The sequence below is a fragment of the Pleurodeles waltl genome, chromosome 3_1, assembly GCF_031143425.1.
Source record: "Pleurodeles waltl isolate 20211129_DDA chromosome 3_1, aPleWal1.hap1.20221129, whole genome shotgun sequence".
NCBI classification, from domain to species: domain Eukaryota; kingdom Metazoa; phylum Chordata; class Amphibia; order Caudata; family Salamandridae; genus Pleurodeles; species Pleurodeles waltl.
Genome location: NC_090440.1, coordinates 556,547,457 through 556,565,264, shown reverse-complemented (window position 1 = coordinate 556,565,264; position 17,808 = coordinate 556,547,457).

The window sequence follows — 17,808 nt, the reverse complement described above, 5'->3', positions numbered from 1 at the left end:
GCTGAGGTGGAAGATAGGAAACAGGGGGAAGTAAATAAACTGAGCAAAGGCAAAGAAAGTGACTCTTCCACATACACTCTGAGTAAACACAACAGCTCAGCAGTCACAGGGCCAGTGACTGCTGAGTTGTTGTGTTTGAATATGGTATGCTTGGAGGGGTCACCTGGAGACCCCTAATGTGGTGAAGGGCTGTCTCATTGTGGGCGAGAAGACCAAGAGCTCCTTCTGGGCCTTCCCTGGCTAGACTAAAACACATTACAAGCATCTTATAGTATTTGGATAATCTGTGGCTGAACGTAAGATGGTGGACACTTGGTGTCCCTGCTGAAAGGGGTGTAATGGCCGTTGCCCCACTGCAGTACCAGGAGGTCTTGAACTCCCCTGAAAACAGCAAATGTTCTGGATTAATGACATAATTTGGACATAAAGAAGAGCAAACCAGGAGCAGACCTTCACCTCCGGATGGACCCTTGGTGTGCGTAGAGAGGATAGGCCCTGACGAAAGATTGTTCACACCCCAAGGTGATGGCCAGAGGTGGTAGATGATCCTTGAGTAGGGCATGCTTTTTTGATCAAGGTTTAAGAGTCCACCTCAGGGATTGCCGCCTGTTTAATGGAGGGTTTTAGGGAATTCTAGAGATATCCGTGAGCCAGCCTCCTAAAGACCCTTCTTCGGCGATTGCAAAGGGCATAAAAGGTTTTTGTGCATGCCACCATTTGTCTGTGTAAGAGAGTTCATGTTTCCACAACATGGCAAGCCTTGCACTGGTGTCCTGTGGCAGATTATATTTGCCTCAAGGTTGCCTGCATGTCCTACAGATGTCTACATCAGCTGGCCCTGTATATGTGATTCATAAACTACGTCTTTATGTTCCTACTTGTACCCTGTGGTGTAAGGATGAAGATCACTTGAAATGACCAAATTAATTTTTGCCACCGTAGAGAGGGTGGTCATCTTTGGTTCAAGCCCCACCAACAGGAACTACTATTACATATAATTCTTGCTCCATCCTTTACTGTTTTCCAAAAAGTGGAGAAGAGCTTGTTTGGTTGGGCAGTATGGCAAGACGAGCACTACGAGACCCATTTGGGGAATGTAGGCTACATAGGAGACATTCAGTCAGGAAGGAAGTAATTAGCGCCTGTTGCTTTGTTACATTTCCACACCCAACGCTCAGCTCTGTGAAGCCTTCTCTAGATCTGAACCTCTTTCCGACCAGGAGTATAAATGTCTAGGTTGCGGACAGAGGGACCACCAGGCAATTCAAATCTTACATGGATGGAATCCAAGGGTGCACCAGAACACAGGCTGTCCCTTTCCGGATGTGTGGGTTGCTCTTGCAGCCTCTCTGGCCTATTTCATGCAATGAAAGGGTCATAATCTCGTGTGGCATCATCCCCTGGACCCCCGGACCAGGGGGCTGGCTGTCCAAGTAACCATGGCAGCTGTGAGCATTGATGGAGGTGGATGAAGCTATAGAAGGATGTAGGGCCGTAAATCCGGAAGCTCAGTATCCCAGGGCCCTCTTATTAAGGGGCACAACTGGCTTCAACCAGTAAACATGATCACAAACTACATATTTTGGCCTGTTCCGATTCTTGGACAACAGATTACCTCTGCTTCTTGCATGCTCAACTGATCACCCTCGTTGCGCTGTCACTTCTGGGATAGATATTATTTTCTTTTTTTGCCACTTACACTTATTACTTTTTCTACCAGTATTCTGGTCTTCTGAATGGTGTACTATACAGTTCGGATCTCACAATGTTGGTTACAGTAATAAGTAGCCTTTAACCACAAAGGCCGCGTGTTCTTCTCCCTCGAGTTACAAGCGGCTAAGGTGACATGCTCATCAACTGCACGACAGCCAAGCCCGCCAAAAGACTGTCAAATATTTGTGTGGAGCTGCCTTTCTATAATGTCGCCCTCTGCGGACGTTGTAATGAGGTAGGAGGTCACCCCGTCCCCTTCTTGAATGCGAGTGGTACTCTCACTGCTCTGAGGTGGCTTCTCAACAGCATCTGCCTTGAATGAGGTCCTCCATCCTTGCCCTGCAGCTTCCGCTCTGTGGGTCACTTGCAGGTGTCTCTGTTCTGAGGCTGGATCCGTAGCCCCCTGGGACCCTGGTACCCAATGCACCTCGAGACAGTATCAGCCCATCAACTGATGAGTTACCGATGGCAAAGATTGCGCCCAAAAGGAGAAATAACTACAACTTTAGATGATTTTCAAGATCAGTCAGTTTGGGAATATTTTTAAAAAAAGTCAATCAAAGACAAATCCTTCATCGAAATTATTTCTTTGGGACTGAATGGCTGACTAGCCTTTTCAAAAATAGAAAATTACATTTTAAGTTAGATACTGTAGGAGGCTGGACTGGCTTGTAGTGAGTACCAAGGGGTACTTGCACCTTGCACCAGGCCCAGTTATCCCTTATTAGTGTATAGGGTGTCTAGCAGCTTAGGCTGATAGATAATGGTAGCTTAGCAGAGCAGCTTAGGCTGAACTAGGAGACGTGTGAAGCTACTACAGTACCACTTAGTGTCATATGCACAATATCATAAGAAAACACAATACACAGTTATACTAAAAATAAAGGTACTTTATTTTTATGACAATATGCCAAAGTATCTTAGAGTGTACCCTCAGTGAGAGGATAGGAAATATACACAAGATATATATACACAATAGCAAAAATATGCAGTATAGTCTTAGAAAACAGTGCAAACAATGTATAGTTACAATAGGATGCAATGGGGAAACATAGGGATAGGGGCAACACAAACCATATACTCCAAAAGTGGAATGTGAACCACAAATGGACCCCAAACCTATGTGACCTTGTAGAGGCTCGCTGGGACTATTAGAAAATAGTGAGAGTTAGAAAAATAACCCTCCCCAAGACCCTGAAAAGTGAGTGCAAAGTGCACTAAAGTTCCCCTAAGGATAAAGAAGTCGTGTTAGAGGAATAATGCAGGAAAGACACAAACCAACAATGCAACAACTGTGGATTTCCAATCTAGGGTACCTGTGGAACAAGGGGACCAAGTCCAAAAGTCACAAGCAAGTCGGAGATGGGCAAATGCCCAGGAAATGCCAGCTGCGGGTGCAAAGAAGCTTCTACTGGACAGAAGAAGCTGAGGTTTCTGCAAGAACGAAAAGGGCTAGAGACTTCCCCTATGGTGGACGGATTCCACTCGCCGTGGAGAGTCGTGCAGAAGTGTTTTCCCGCCGAAAGAACACCAACAAGCCTTGCTAGCTGCAAATTGTGCGGTTAGCGTTTTTGGAAGCTGCTGTGGCCCTCGAGGGACCAGGAGGTCGCAAATTGGACCAGGAGAGAGAGGGGACGTCGAGCAAGACAAGGAGCCCTCTCAGCAGCAGGTAGCACCCGGAGAAGTGCCAGAAACAGGCACTACAAGGATGTGTGAAACAGTGCTCACCCAAAGTCGCACAAAGGAGTCCCACGTCGCCGGAGACCAACTTAGAAAGTCGTGCAATGCAGGTTAGAGTGCCGTGGACCCAGGCTTGGCTGTGCACAAAGGATTTCCACCGGAAGTGCACAGGGGCCGGAGTAGCTGCAAAAGTCGCGGTTCCCAGCAATGCAGTATAGCGAGGTGAGGCAAAGACTTACCTCCACCAAACTTGGACTGAAGAGTCACTGGACTGTGGGGGCCACTTGGACAGAGTTGCTGGATTCAAGGGACGTCGCTCGTCGTGCTGAGAGGAGACCCAAGGGACCAGTAATGCAGCTTTTTGGTGCCTGCGGTTGCAGGGGGAAGATTCCGTCGACCCACGGGAGATTTCTTCAGAGCTTCTGGTGCAGAGAGGAGGCAGACTACCCCCACAGCATGCACAAGCAGGAAAACAGTCGAGAAGGCGGCAGGATCAGCGTTACAGGGTTGCAGTAGTCGTCTTAGCTACTTTGTTGCAGTTTTGCAGCCTTCCAGCACGGTCAGCAGTCGATTCCTTATCAGAAGGTGAAGAGAGAGATGCAGAGGAACTCGGCTGAGCTCTTGCATTCGTTATCTAAAGTTTCCCCAGAGACAGAGACCCTAAATAGCCAGAAAAGAGGGTTTGGCTACTTAGGAGAGAGGATAGGCTAGCAACACCTGAAGGAGCCTATCACAAGGAGTCTCTGATGTCACCTGGTGGCACTGGCCACTCAGAGCAGTCCAGTGTGCCAGCAGCACCTCTGTTTCCAAGATGGCAGAGGTCTGGAGCACACTGGAGGAGCTCTGGACACCTCCCATGGGAGGTGCAGGTCAGGGGAGTGGTCACTCCCCTTTCCTTTGTCCAGTTTCGCGCCAGAGCAGGGCTAAGGGGTCCCCTGAACCGGTGTAGACTGGCTTATGCAGAATTGGGCACATCTGTGCCCAAGAAAGCATTTCCAGAGGCTGGGGGAGGCTACTCCTCCCCTGCCTTCACACCATTTTCCAAAGGGAGAGGGTGTCACACCCTCTCTCAGAGGAAGTTCTTTGTTCTGCCATCCTGGGCCAGGCCTGGCTGGACCCCAGGAGGGCAGATGCCTGTCTGAGGGGTTGGCAGCAGCAGCAGCTGCAGTGAAACCCCAGGAAGGGCAGTTTGGCAGTACCAGGGTCTGTGCTACAGACCACTGGGATCATGGGATTGTGCCAACTATGCCAGGATGGCATAGAGGGGGCAATTCCATGATCATAGACATGTTACATGGCCATATTCGGAGTTACCATTGTGAAGCTACATATAGGTAGTGGCCTATATGTAGTGCACGCGTGTAATGGTGTCCCCGCACTCACAAAGTTCAGGGAATTGGCTCTGAACAATGTGGGGGCACCTTGGCTAGTGCCAGGGTGCCCTCACACTAAGTAACTTTGCACCTAACCTTTACCAGGTAAAGGTTAGACATATAGGTGATTTATAAGTTACTTAAGTGCAGTGTAAAATGGCTGTGAAATAACGTGGACGTTATTTCACTCAGGCTGCAGTGGCAGGCCTGTGTAAGAATTGTCAGAGCTCCCTATGGGTGGCAAAAGAAATGCTGCAGCCCATAGGGATCTCCTGGAACCCCAATACCCTGGGTACCTCAGTACCATATACTAGGGAATTATAAGGGTGTTCCAGTAAGCCAATGTAAATTGGTAAAAATGGTCACTAGCCTGTTAGTGACAATTTGGAAAGAAATGAGAGAGCATAACCACTGAGGTTCTGGTTAGCAGAGCCTCAGTGAGACAGTTAGGCACCACACAGGGAACACATACATATAGGCCACAACCTTATGAGCACTGGGGTCCTGACTAGCAGGGTCCCAGTGACACATAACAAACATACTGAAAACATAGGGTTTTCACTATGAGCACTGGGCCCTGGCTAGCAGGATCCCAGTGAGACAGTGAAAACACCCTGACATACACTCACAAACAGGCCAAAAGTGGGGGTAACAAGGCTAGAAAGAGGCTACTTTCTCACACAACCCCCCCCCAAACGAAGGACAATAAGGCTAACCTTGGCCAGTTGAGACTTTATTGTCTAAGTGGTGATAAGTAGAGAGTAGCTCTGCAATAGACTGGTTACTCCCTTTATCATCCACTATATGGTTACTTCCCTGTGGGGATGTAAACCACCCTGTTTGAAGTTTTTTAGCTAAGCAACAATGTGAAGATGTATTTTCAGAGTTTCTATCAGTAAGTTTTAGTTTAGAGCAGTGGGAATTGTCCACTGAACCTATTTGTAATGATGGAAATGCCAGACAGGGATGCTGTCTCAGAAAAGCCATAGCTGGGCAAAAACTTTGTCCATATGGCTGGAAGAGAGAACAGGGATGCTGTTTCTCTTGAGTTGGAGCAGGGCAGGGATGCTGTCCTATGAGCTCCACACTAGGGCAGGGATGCTGTCCTAAGTGTTGTGAGGTAGTGCAGGGTTTCTGCACTAAAGTTTCTCTGGGAGGGTTGGAGGGATGCTCCATGTTAACCAAAATGGTGCTCTTTTTCTCACCAATGTTAGTTATCCCACAGAGAGGTACTTCCACCTCAGGGAGTACAGTTTTGCCAACTGATGATTCCCTTGGAACAGGTGCCACCCCAGGAGAGTTTTCGCCCACCACAGGAATGGTATCCTGAATGGTAGGGTGGTTAGGGGATACTGTGATACCCTTTTTACCTGTTGATGGAGAGGGATCCTGAGTTTTCAGGCCTTCTCTCCTTTGCTTTTTCATTTCAGTAGAAATGAGAGGGAACAATTCCTCAGGGATGCCCAGCATGGCTGCATGGGCATAAAGCTCTACATCAGCCCAACCTGAGGCCTCTAGGCCATTACCTAAGAGACAGTCTACAGGTAAGCTAGGTGATACCACCACCTGCTTAGGGCCAGTAACTCCACCCCAACTAAACTGTATTATAGCTAAGGGAAGAAACTTAGTGGAGTTATGGACATCAATAATCTTATACTGTTGTCCAATGATGTGTTGATCAGGGTGCACTAGGTTTTCAGTCACCAAAGTGATACTGGCACCTGTGTCCCTGTAGGCCAAGGCCTCAACACCATTTATTGAAACTGTCTGCCTGTACTTATCCATTGTAAGGGGACAAGCAGCCAGTGTGGCAAGGCCAATGCCACTAGGTGTGACAGAAACTGTCTTGGGACTGACTACCCCAGTTTCTATGATGGACCCATAAGTGAACCCAACTACACCCTTTGCTTGACTGTTGCCAGCAGTCCCACCACTAGTACCACTACTGCTAGGGGCACTAGAGCTTGATGTATTAGTGGTGGTAGGCTCAGGGGGTTTACCTGGACAGGACTTATCCCCTGGCCTATGGCCTCTGTTTTTACACACAAAGCACCAAGGCTTTTTAATGTGTGTGGGTTGAGAAGAAGAGGAAGAATTAGTTTTATCCCCACCCTCTGAAGAGTGTTTAAGATTTGAAGTGGGATCTTTGGTTTTACCCTTATCCCCATGCTTATCTTGAGATTTTTCACCATCTTTCTTATTGCCATCTTTGTCACCCCCTGTGTGAACTTTTCTGTTCACCCTTGTTCTGACCCATTTGTCTGCCTTCTTTCCCAATTCTTGGGGAGAGGTCAGATCAGAGTCTACCAGGTACTGGTGCAACAAATCAGACACACAATTATTAAGTATATGCTCTCTCAGGATTGTGTTATACAGGCTTTCATAATCAGTAACTTTACTGCCATGTAACCACCCCTCCAAGGCCTTCACTGAATGGTCAATGAAATCAACCCAGTCTTGTGAAGACTCCTTTTTGGTCTCTCTGAACTTTATCCTGTATTGTTCAGTGGTTAAGCCATAACCATCCAGGAGTGCATTCTTAAGAACTGTAAAATTATTGGCATCACTTTCTTCCACAGTAAGGAGCCTATCCCTACCTTTTTCACTAAATGATAGCCATAGGATAGCAGCCCACTGCCTTTGAGGGACATCCTGTACAACACAGGCCCTCTCAAGTGCAGCAAACCACTTGTTAATGTCATCCCCCTCCTTATAAGGGGGAACTATCTTGTGCAGATTTCTGGAATCATGCTCTTTTGCAGGATGACTATGGGGAATACTGCTGCTGCCACCATGGGTATCTAAACCCAACTTCTGTCTTTCCTTCTCTAATTCTAAAGACTGTCTATCCAATCCAGCTGTTGCTTTTTAAGCTTCAGTCTGGTTTGTTCCACCCTCAACTTATTGAGTTCCCTTTCTAACAATCTGTCATCAGGGTTGGTGGGAGGGACATTTCTAGATACAGAGGTATGATGGGAATGAACAGAAGGAGACCTGTCCCTTACAGAGGGCACCCTAACAGCTTGGCTGACAGTGTAATGTGAGAGCACATCATCTGGATGATGTGACTCCACCTCAGTACCAACTATGCTAGACTGTCTTGTAATGGGAAGGCTAAGAAGTTTCTTTCCTGAACCTTTACCTGGGGGAGTCCCTGGATCAGATTGAGAACCATTAGCTACTTTTTCAACAGATGGGGCACTTTTAGCCTTATCCTGTTCTCTAAGCATATTAAGTAACAGTTCCAAGGAAGGATTCTTCCCTACACTCAAACCTCTCTCTATGCAGAGACTCCTTGCTCCTTTCCAGCTAAGGTGATCATATGCAATCTTAGACAGGTCAACATTTTGGCCTGTGCCAGACATTTTTAGAGAGAGTTAAAGTGATAGAAAAAGAGAAAAAAGTTTGTCAGAGCTTTTAGAAAGACAGAGAAAAAAAACTTTAAAAACTTTTTAGAACTTTTTAGAAAGTTTAGAAGTACTTTTCAGCACTTAGAAAAGAGTGAAAAGAGGAAATGCAAAACTTTTTGGCTATGTGTATATACACTGACCTTGTTTTGTATATTTTTCTCTTATGAAAAGTACAATGACAAGAGTGGTAAGTAGTCTCAAAGCACTTATCCCACCGCTGCACAACCAATGTAGGAGGCTGGACTGGCTTGTAGTGAGTACCAAGGGGTACTTGCACCTTGCACCAGGCCCAGTTATCCCTTATTAGTGTATAGGGTGTCTAGCAGCTTAGGCTGATAGATAATGGTAGCTTAGCAGAGCAGCTTAGGCTGAACTAGGAGACGTGTGAAGCTACTACAGTACCACTTAGTGTCATATGCACAATATCATTAGAAAACACAATACACGGTTATACTAAAAATAAAGGTACTTTATTTTTATGACAATATGCCAAAGTATCTTAGAGTGTACCCTCAGTGAGAGGATAGGAAATATAGACAAGATATATATACACAATAGCAAAAATATGCAGTATAGTCTTAGAAAACAGTGCAAACAATGTATAGTTACAATAGGATGCAATGGGGAAACATAGGGATAGGGGCAACACAAACCATATACTCCAAAAGTGGAATGCGAACCACGAATGGACCCCAAACCTATGTGACTTTGTAGAGGGTCGCTGGGACTATTAGAAAATAGTGAGAGTTAGAAAAATAACCCTCCCCAAGACCCTGAAAAGTGAGTGCAAAGTGCACTAAAGTTCCCCTAAGGATAAAGAAGTCGTGTTAGAGGAATAATGCAGGAAAGACACAAACCAACAATGCAACAACTGTGGATTTCCAATCTAGGGTACCTGTGGAACAAGGGGACCAAGTCCAAAAGTCACAAGCAAGTCGGAGATGGGCAAATGCCCAGGAAATGCCAGCTGCGGGTGCAAAGAAGCTTCTACTGGACAGAAGAAGCTGAGGTTTTTGCAGGAACGAAAAGGGCTAGAGACTTCCCCTTTGGTGGACGGATCCCTCTCGCCGTGGAGAGTCGTGCAGAAGTGTTTTTCCGCCGAAAGAACGCCAACAAGCCTTGCTAGCTGCAAATCGTGCGGTTAGTGTTTTTGGACGCTGCTGTGGCCCTGGAGGGACCAGGAGGTCGCAAATTGGACCAGGAGAGAGAGGGGACGTCGAGCAAGACAAGGAGCCCTCTCAGCAGCAGGTAGCACCCGGAGAAGTGCCAGAAACAGGCACTACAAGGATGTGTAAAACAGTGCTCACCCGAAGTCGCACAAAGGAGTCCACGTCGCCGGAGACCAACTTAGAAAGTCGTGCAATGCAGGTTAGAGTGCCGTGGACCCAGGCTTGGCTGTGCACAAAGGATTTCCGCCGGAAGTGAACAGGGGCCGGAGTAGCTGTAAAAGTCGCGGTTCCCAGCAATGCAGTCTAGCGAGGTGAGGCAAGGACTTACCTCCACCAAACTTAGACTGAAGAGTCACTGGACTGTGGGGGCCACTTGGACAGAGTTGCTGGATTCGAGGGACGTCGCTCGTCGTGCTGAGAGGAGACCCAAGGGACCGGTAATGCAGCTTTTTGGTGCCTGCGGTTGCAGGGGGAAGATTCCGTCGACCCACGGGAGATTTCTTCGGAGCTTCTGGTGCAGAGAGGAGGCAGACTACCCCCACAGCATGCACAAGCAGGAAAACAGTCGAGAAGGCGGCAGGATCAGCGTTACAGAGTTGCAGTAGTCATCTTAGCTACTTTGTTGCAGTTTTGCAGGCTTCCAGCGCCGTCAGCAGTCGATTCCTTATCAGAAGGTGAAGAGAGAGATGCAGAGGAACTCGGCTGAGCTCTTGCATTCGTTATCTAAAGTTTCCCCAGAGACAGAGACCCTAAATAGCCAGAAAAGAGGGTTTGGCTACTTAGGAGAGAGGATAGGCTAGCAACACCTGAAGGAGCCTATCACAAGGAGTCTCTGACGTCACCTGGTGGCACTGGCCACTCAGAGCAGTCCAGTGTGCCAGCAGCACCTCTGTTTCCAAGATGGCAGAGGTCTGGAGCACACTGGAGGAGCTCTGGACACCTCCCAGGGGAGGTGCAGGTCAGGGGAGTGGTCACTCCCCTTTCCTTTGTCCAGTTTCGCGCCAGAGCAGGGCTAAGGGGTCCCCTGAACCGGTGTAGACTGGCTTATGCAGAATTGGGCACATCTGTGCCCAAGAAAGCATTTCCAGAGGCTGGGGGAGGCTACTCCTCCCCTGCCTTCACACCATTTTCCAAAGGGAGAAGGTGTCACACCCTCTCTCAGAGGAAGTTCTTTGTTCTGCCATCCTGGGCCAGGCCTGGCTGGACCCCAGGAGGGCAGATGCCTGTCTGAGGGGTTGGCAGCAGCAGCAGCTGCAGTGAAACCCCAGGAAGGGCAGTTTGGCAGTACCAGGGTCTGTGCTACAGACCACTGGGATCATGGGATTGTGCCAACTATGCCAGGATGGCATAGAGGGGGCAATTCCATGATCATAGACATGTTACATGGCCATATTCGGAGTTACCATTGTGAAGCTACATATAGGTAGTGACCTATATGTAGTGCACGTGTGTAATGGTGTCCCCGCACTCACAAAGTTCAGGGAATTGGCTCTGAACAATGTGGGGGCACCTTGGCTAGTGCCAGGGTGCCCTCACACTAAGTAACTTTGCACCTAACCTTTACCAGGTAAAGGTTAGACATATAGGTGATTTATAAGTTACTTAAGTGCAGTGTAAAATGGCTGCTGCAGTGGCAGGCCTGTGTAAGAATTGTCAGAGCTCCCTATGGGTGGCAAAAGAAATGCTGCAGCCCATAGGGATCTCCTGGAACCCCAATACCCTGGGTACCTCAGTACCATATACTAGGGAATTATAAGGGTGTTCCAGTAAGCCAATGTAAATTGGTAAAAATGGTCACTAGCCTGTTAGTGACAATTTGGAAAGAAATGAGAGAGCATAACCACTGAGGTTCTGGTTAGCAGAGCCTCAGTGAGACAGTTAGGCACCACACAGGGAACACATACATATAGGCCACAACCTTATGAGCACTGGGGTCCTGACTAGCAGGGTCCCAGTGACACATAACAAACATACTGAAAACATAGGGTTTTCACTATGAGCACTGGGCCCTGGCTAGCAGGATCCCAGTGAGACAGTGAAAACACCCTGACATACACTCACAAACAGGCCAAAAGTGGGGGTAACAAGGCTAGAAAGAGGCTACTTTCTCACAGATACCAATAAAGCAGAACCCATCATAAAAAGCAACGATAATAATGTAACGAAATATCAGTTAAACTGTTAGGTAACACGGTTAACTTCCCCCGCTTCTTTGTATTGTTCACTGATTCTATTTACTGAAGAGACAAGAGTTTTCTTTATAGATGTGCATGTCACAATTGTGTGCGGTCACTACTCGAGACACTTGTCACCTGAGTAGTGAACATTTGAAAATAGGTGGATTTTAAGTGCCAGCGATATTTACTGGGAGTAGTTTGCAACACTCATTTTAGTGAAAAGAGAGATGGGATTTTAAAAAATTACTCTCCAAGAAAACATATGAGCCACTATGTGCTGCGCTGTCAGCCCAGCCATTTTATATTTGACACCATTGGGCCTGAGTGTTGATGTGGGCAACCAAGCGTCACCGAGTTAGGTGGGCGAGCCCAGCTTTTGTGTTTTGGCATGGATAGCTCCACACCCATGTGTTGACGTGTGCAGTCAAGCGTCGGTATGAGGCATGGGCAGCCAAGCGTCAGTGTAGGAACTGGGCAGCCCTGTTTTTCGTGTGTGTGTGCGCACGCGCATAGAAAGAGGTAATGCCTATCTGTTTATAGTTGCAAGGTTCTTGGATGTGGAACATGAGGAGAAGTGACAGACACCAAGACATGATACCTGACCCATGGAGATCTCCACCATGTCGAATTGTTGCATGTTGGAGCCCTCTGCACTGGCTCCTGCTGGGGCTTTTTATTATTAACTTACAGTGACACTGACTACTCTGGTCGCTCTCAGCATTTTGAGCAGGTGCAGCACTAAGGTTGGTGCATACATGCTGTTGCTTGCGTGACATTGCTTACCATTGGTTGTATTCAGTGTCACTCTCATTTCCTTTTGGCAACATGACCAGCTTCACTTCCTGTTCATGTGTTTGTCCCTCCTTTAGACCATGGCCATAGTATTGCTTCTTTGCCCAGTATCCTTCCACTGCTCGTGCTTTCAGAACTTTTTTTGTCTTGTAGTTGCAGCACTCCATAACAGTGCAGGTGTTTGCTGCTGTTCTCCCCCGTAATCCCTTTCCCGCTACACATTACATTTTTTTTTACATGCCTTGAACTTGGTCCAAGGGCATTAGAGTGCTCACTTGACCTCCAGACTACGTAACACAAATTACTTTTATATATATAGCACAAAATTGGGCACTGGCCAAGCCAATAGGCCTTGCCTTTGTGAGCTAACACAAGAAGAGGAAGGAAAGCCCACAGAAACTAACAAATAAACAGCAAGCAAATGAACGTGACAAGCCAACCAATGGTAAGTAATGGAAAGGCTTTAATCCTGCTATAAGTTGATAATAGGTCTTTTAATAAAGAGACAGCTTACATTGTCTGACACAAGAGATCTAATAGGACGTAGGACAATGGGATAGTGTTATACTTATAGGAAGCGAGACCGGAAGGAACAGGGCAAAAGAGTGAGAATAAAAGCGAGGAGAGATAGAGCTGCAGGCTAAGAATAAGAGAGTGAAGTAAGAATTTTGAAACAGATTGGGTGACATTGTTTATGACTAAGGCTCCTGGATTTCCATTTATACAGATATTATACATAAGTTTGTATTTACATTTAAAAATATGTAAATATAATAAACTATTAAGCTGGACATGTAATGACCCCCAGTTTTATCAGTCTTCTGACTGCCTTCCTGGCACCTGGGATGCATGAAGAGTATCAAAACGTTGATTTAGGATGGTGTGGGCTAGCAGCGGCTGTCGCATATGTCAATGGGGGAGGGCGGGGGCAATGACGGGGAAACAGGAAACAAAATAAATAAATAAAACTCACTTACCGGTTCTCAACCTTGTCTCCGCTGCACCATGCTGCCTTGATCGTCGCCCCTCTTAGTCTGGTGCCCCAGCATTCACTGGGACACCAGCACAGGCTCCCCAGCCATTGTGGTGCTGCTTACATGCTAAACATAACATGAACGCAGTGTTAGGATTGGTTTGAGTGGCAGCAATTGCCACTCAGACACAAGCGTGGGGTCTGTGCTGTTTCTCCAGCCAGGCTGTTCTGTGTTTGTGAGAGGAGCATTTCATTGAGAGGTGACAATGTGAGCTTGTTTGTGAATGAAAATACGATGGTAAGAGGAATGTGTGTGAGACTGAAAAGAGAGCCTTTGAGAGAAAGTTGTGAAAAGGATAGACTAGAAAATACGTTAATGAAAGATATAGAAAGGAGCATATGAGATACAATTGTGAGATGGCTGCCATGCAGAGTAGTGTGTGGCGAACTTGAGGGAGGTGAGGAAAAGGATAGAGGGATCAGGGTATCACGGGATGGATATTTATGTGTATGCAAATGAAAAATGTGAGGAGTCAGTATGTTAGAAAAAGAGAGGTGGAGAGTTGAGTAAAGAAAGTGAGAGACTCATGCATTTAAGAAAAAGAAGCAGGTGAATGATAAAAAGAGTTCAAGATACTAGCTTTGAGACACGAGGACAGTATGAGACACACGAGAATCAGGGGTAATTTTTGGGGTAGTGAATGATAGGTGAATGCCTGGGCTGCCATCAGTAGGATGTGTCATGGTTTCAAAGAGCAAGCAGCACATTTGGCACCATTGCTGCAATGGGAGGTACAGAAAATATACTTTCTGACTAGGCTTGGGAAAACTCTTTGTGTTGGCCCTATGTGGTGCAGAAGAAGAGAGAAGTAATAGAGACAATTAGGAAAGAGTAGGGATATGTGAGAGACAAAGGATGTAAAAGAGAGTGGAAACAATTAAAAGAGAGTGACAGAGGGATGTATATGTTTAAATTGGGATAGAACAGGGTGAGTGAAGCAGCTGTGAATGAAGAGTGTATGTGTGTTGAGGATAAGAAAAGGGTGAAAAGAAATAAAGGTGGAACGAGAAAATGAGAAGAAAGAGAAATGTAAGCCAAAGAGGTGTTAATGAGCGAGAGGGAGAGAGAGAGATTAGGAAAGGAGAGAATGGACAGAGGTGGTGTTTGGACAGAGGGAGCGAGAGCGAGAAAGAAATATCTAAGTGAGCTGGACAATGGTGGGGAGAACAAAAGAACCACATAGTGGCATTTTTTGTTTTTGTGATTTTATCTTTAAATTGACCATACTGGACCCCATTGCTCGCTCCACCCATGATGCTCCTCTTTCACACCATGAGTTGGGATGTCCCTGAACTAGTGTAACAAGGGCTTAGCCTTTGAGAGCTTAGATTCATTGACAAATGTGCTTGTGAATGGCAGCGGTTGGATCTAAAGGAGGTGACAGCAGCAAGAATGCAAAACATGACACCTGGGGTGACTGCACTGACAGCAGGTCTCTGAGTGACAGCAGCAGAACTTTCAGGATGCTTATGTGGAATATCACGTAAGCGAGAATGGTGTCCGAACTCACATCCACCTACACATTGATGTCAGTGAGTTAAGCAAATGCTCCAGAGATCTTTCTGTAGACTACATCTCACTCATGTCTTAACTGTGCATGTTCTGTGAGCGATGAAAGCTTTATTAGGCTGCCCTGCTGAGTCTGTTCTGCGGGGAATAAAAGATTGCACTTGCTGCCTTCTGTGAGAGAGGGAAGCTTGCTTTCCTGCTGCCAAATTGTTCTGTGAAGAAACACTTCTTGCATCGTTACTGCCTGATGTGCACGTACCCTGTGATGGGGAAAGCAGCATGTGCTGACGCTGTTCTTGCTGTACCTGTCTTCTGAAGGACTGAAGCTTACACCTCCCAATAAGTGCCCCTTCTATGAATAAGGGTTGTTTCTACTCCTGTTGACACTGCTTATGAAAAACTAAGTAATTATTGAATGCAATTGGATGACATGCCCTAAAAATATCAGAGACTGTGTCACAATATTTGATGTGAGGAAATCACATGACCCAATAGGGAAATATTTGGGCGCTGAAACATGGTGACGGAAGAGAGAAGCAGCGAGCATTGTTTGCCTCACCTTTTGAAATTTTGCCACAAGAAGACACCAGTAAAAACATATTCAGCTCACCCAGACAAAAGTTTAATATGTGTTTTGACAGTTTAATAAAGGAAGGAGATCAATATTGACTGGATGGACGTAACCTCGCCCAAACTAGGGCACCCCTAACTAGAAGACTGTACAACCAGTGAACAGCCTTACTCCTGGATGTTTCCCAGTACCAGAGGTGGAATGCACTGTTGAAACATACCACAGTGGGTAGGTGTGGGTTGATCATACTATATGAGTACATTAATGTATGGCTTTTCCATAAGAGGTTTGACTGTTTCGTCCAGGACATTTTTATGCGTAAGTTTATTTCTGTTTATGGACAGCGTACAAGTCATTTTACTTGTTTCACTGCCTCTTTAGTGTGTTAACCGCCTGTATTGTACCTGTCCTGTATGTGTGAGCGAATCATGTGATGTCTTTCCTGCTCCAGAAACCTGTATTTTACTTCTTCTGTGTGTTAGGGAATGATTAGCTGCTTCTGCCCATGTTTTACCTCTTTTGTGTTGTGAAGCTTTGTGTGGTACTTTCCACTGCAGAAAAGACCATCATCCTCACCCTCAGTGTCATGGTTGAAGCCTTCACTCTCTGTCCTAGTCGGGATAGGGACTCCCACTGTTCATCCAACTGTTCAACATAAGCATCTTCAATCAGAGGCCCAACGTGTGCATGCTCGCATGTACTCATTAAAGGCACTGGGGTATAATTTATTTTAAAAAGGTGCAATTATTTCAATATTGTCTTACCTGTATTTGCGTGATGAATGTTTCCTTCAGCGCCTAGACATTCCATGGAGACCTCCCATCAATCGGTAGGTGAACTTGCTCTCACGAAGATGGTCTTTTACCAAAACCCAGTCTCCAATGTAAATCTCAGGGTTTAGTGCTCTTTCTCATTCCTCTTCGTCCATCTTTGCATTGTACTGTATTGTATTTACATTTAGATAGCATCTCATACCCCTGATGACGTGCTGGTAGCCTTGCCATGACTGTGTCTGGTGCTTTAGACCAAAGGGTCAGTATAGGGAATGGGGTATAGATTCAGGTACCATCAACCCAATGCATAGATAAGGTGTGCAGTTAGAGGTGGAATGACGGAAATTGCAGTACTTTCACAGGACATCCTGTATACTGTTGGCATCTTCGGCACAGGGTACGTGGATGACTTTGTTCAAAATGCACATGATGTATTCATCTGCCCCTGTTGGTAGCCTCCATGGAGGGATTTTGATGTGTTAAATGTTCCTTGATTCAATGTTCCCTGCCACCCCCTTTCCATGAGATGATGGTCAGTTATCAGTCCGCTGCTCTCAGAGTAAACCATGGGTGGACATACGCTTTCCAAGGTATGAGATTCCATCCTCAGCTGTTGCTGATCGCCACAATTTCCACCTCCAGACACCTGGAATAGTCATTGACCTTTAGTAGCATGTGATACCCTTCTGGGGGAAAAACAGAGTCTGCACTCACTCGGTCTTGAACTTCTGAACAAAGCACTCCCTATTAGGGGGGCACAGGGCTGGGCCTGGAACTCCTCTGGGTCTCTACCCTCCCCTGGTCTCACAACTCTTTGGCTCAAGACAGAGAATAGGCAAGGGTCGCACAAACATGCAACATTGGTGTGGCGGGAGGACGGAAAGAGAACCCTGCTTGTGCTGGTGCTGCAGCAGTGGAGGGATACTTATGTCCATGCCATCATGTGCGAACCCTTGTTGCTTCCACGACGTAAAGACTGCGCACTGCTAGGACTGCATTTGCTGCGCAAATGCAACTCACCCATTCACTTAGTTTTAGGGGACTGGTAATGTGGATTTCCTTTAGAGGCATAGGTCCAGTGAGTATGTGGTGGGATAGCAGGCCACAAAAATAGCTAACTTTAAGATTAGTTCATTTCTTCCCCGTTACTTTTGCCACAGTACTGAGTTGCTCAGACAGTTGTCTTCACCCTGCAAGGGCATTTTTACAATAGGTTAGGGGAGAGTAGACTCCCAGGTCACACTGTTATCTGGTGGTGGGAGAGAGCAGTTCCACAGCAGGTGTTCGGTTAGTCACAGGTCGGACCGCCCCTTTGTTATGTAGGTGGTTTCACCTGTGTGCTCCAAGTAGAGCGAAAATTCAGAAATTGGCCTGAGCACTATGTAAGACAGGCAACCATAAACTGATGTAAATAATAAGGGTCTAGTTTAGGATGATTGGAACTGTTAGCTGCTGAGGCATTATATGTCGATATATTAAATACTGTAATGTTTAATTTCTGAATTATGTGGTTGATGTGAATTTTGTTATGATTTTCTTACTGTTATGTTTAGTGAGAAAATAAACATCACCTGTGTGTACCCAAAAATATATTAGACGTCACTGTC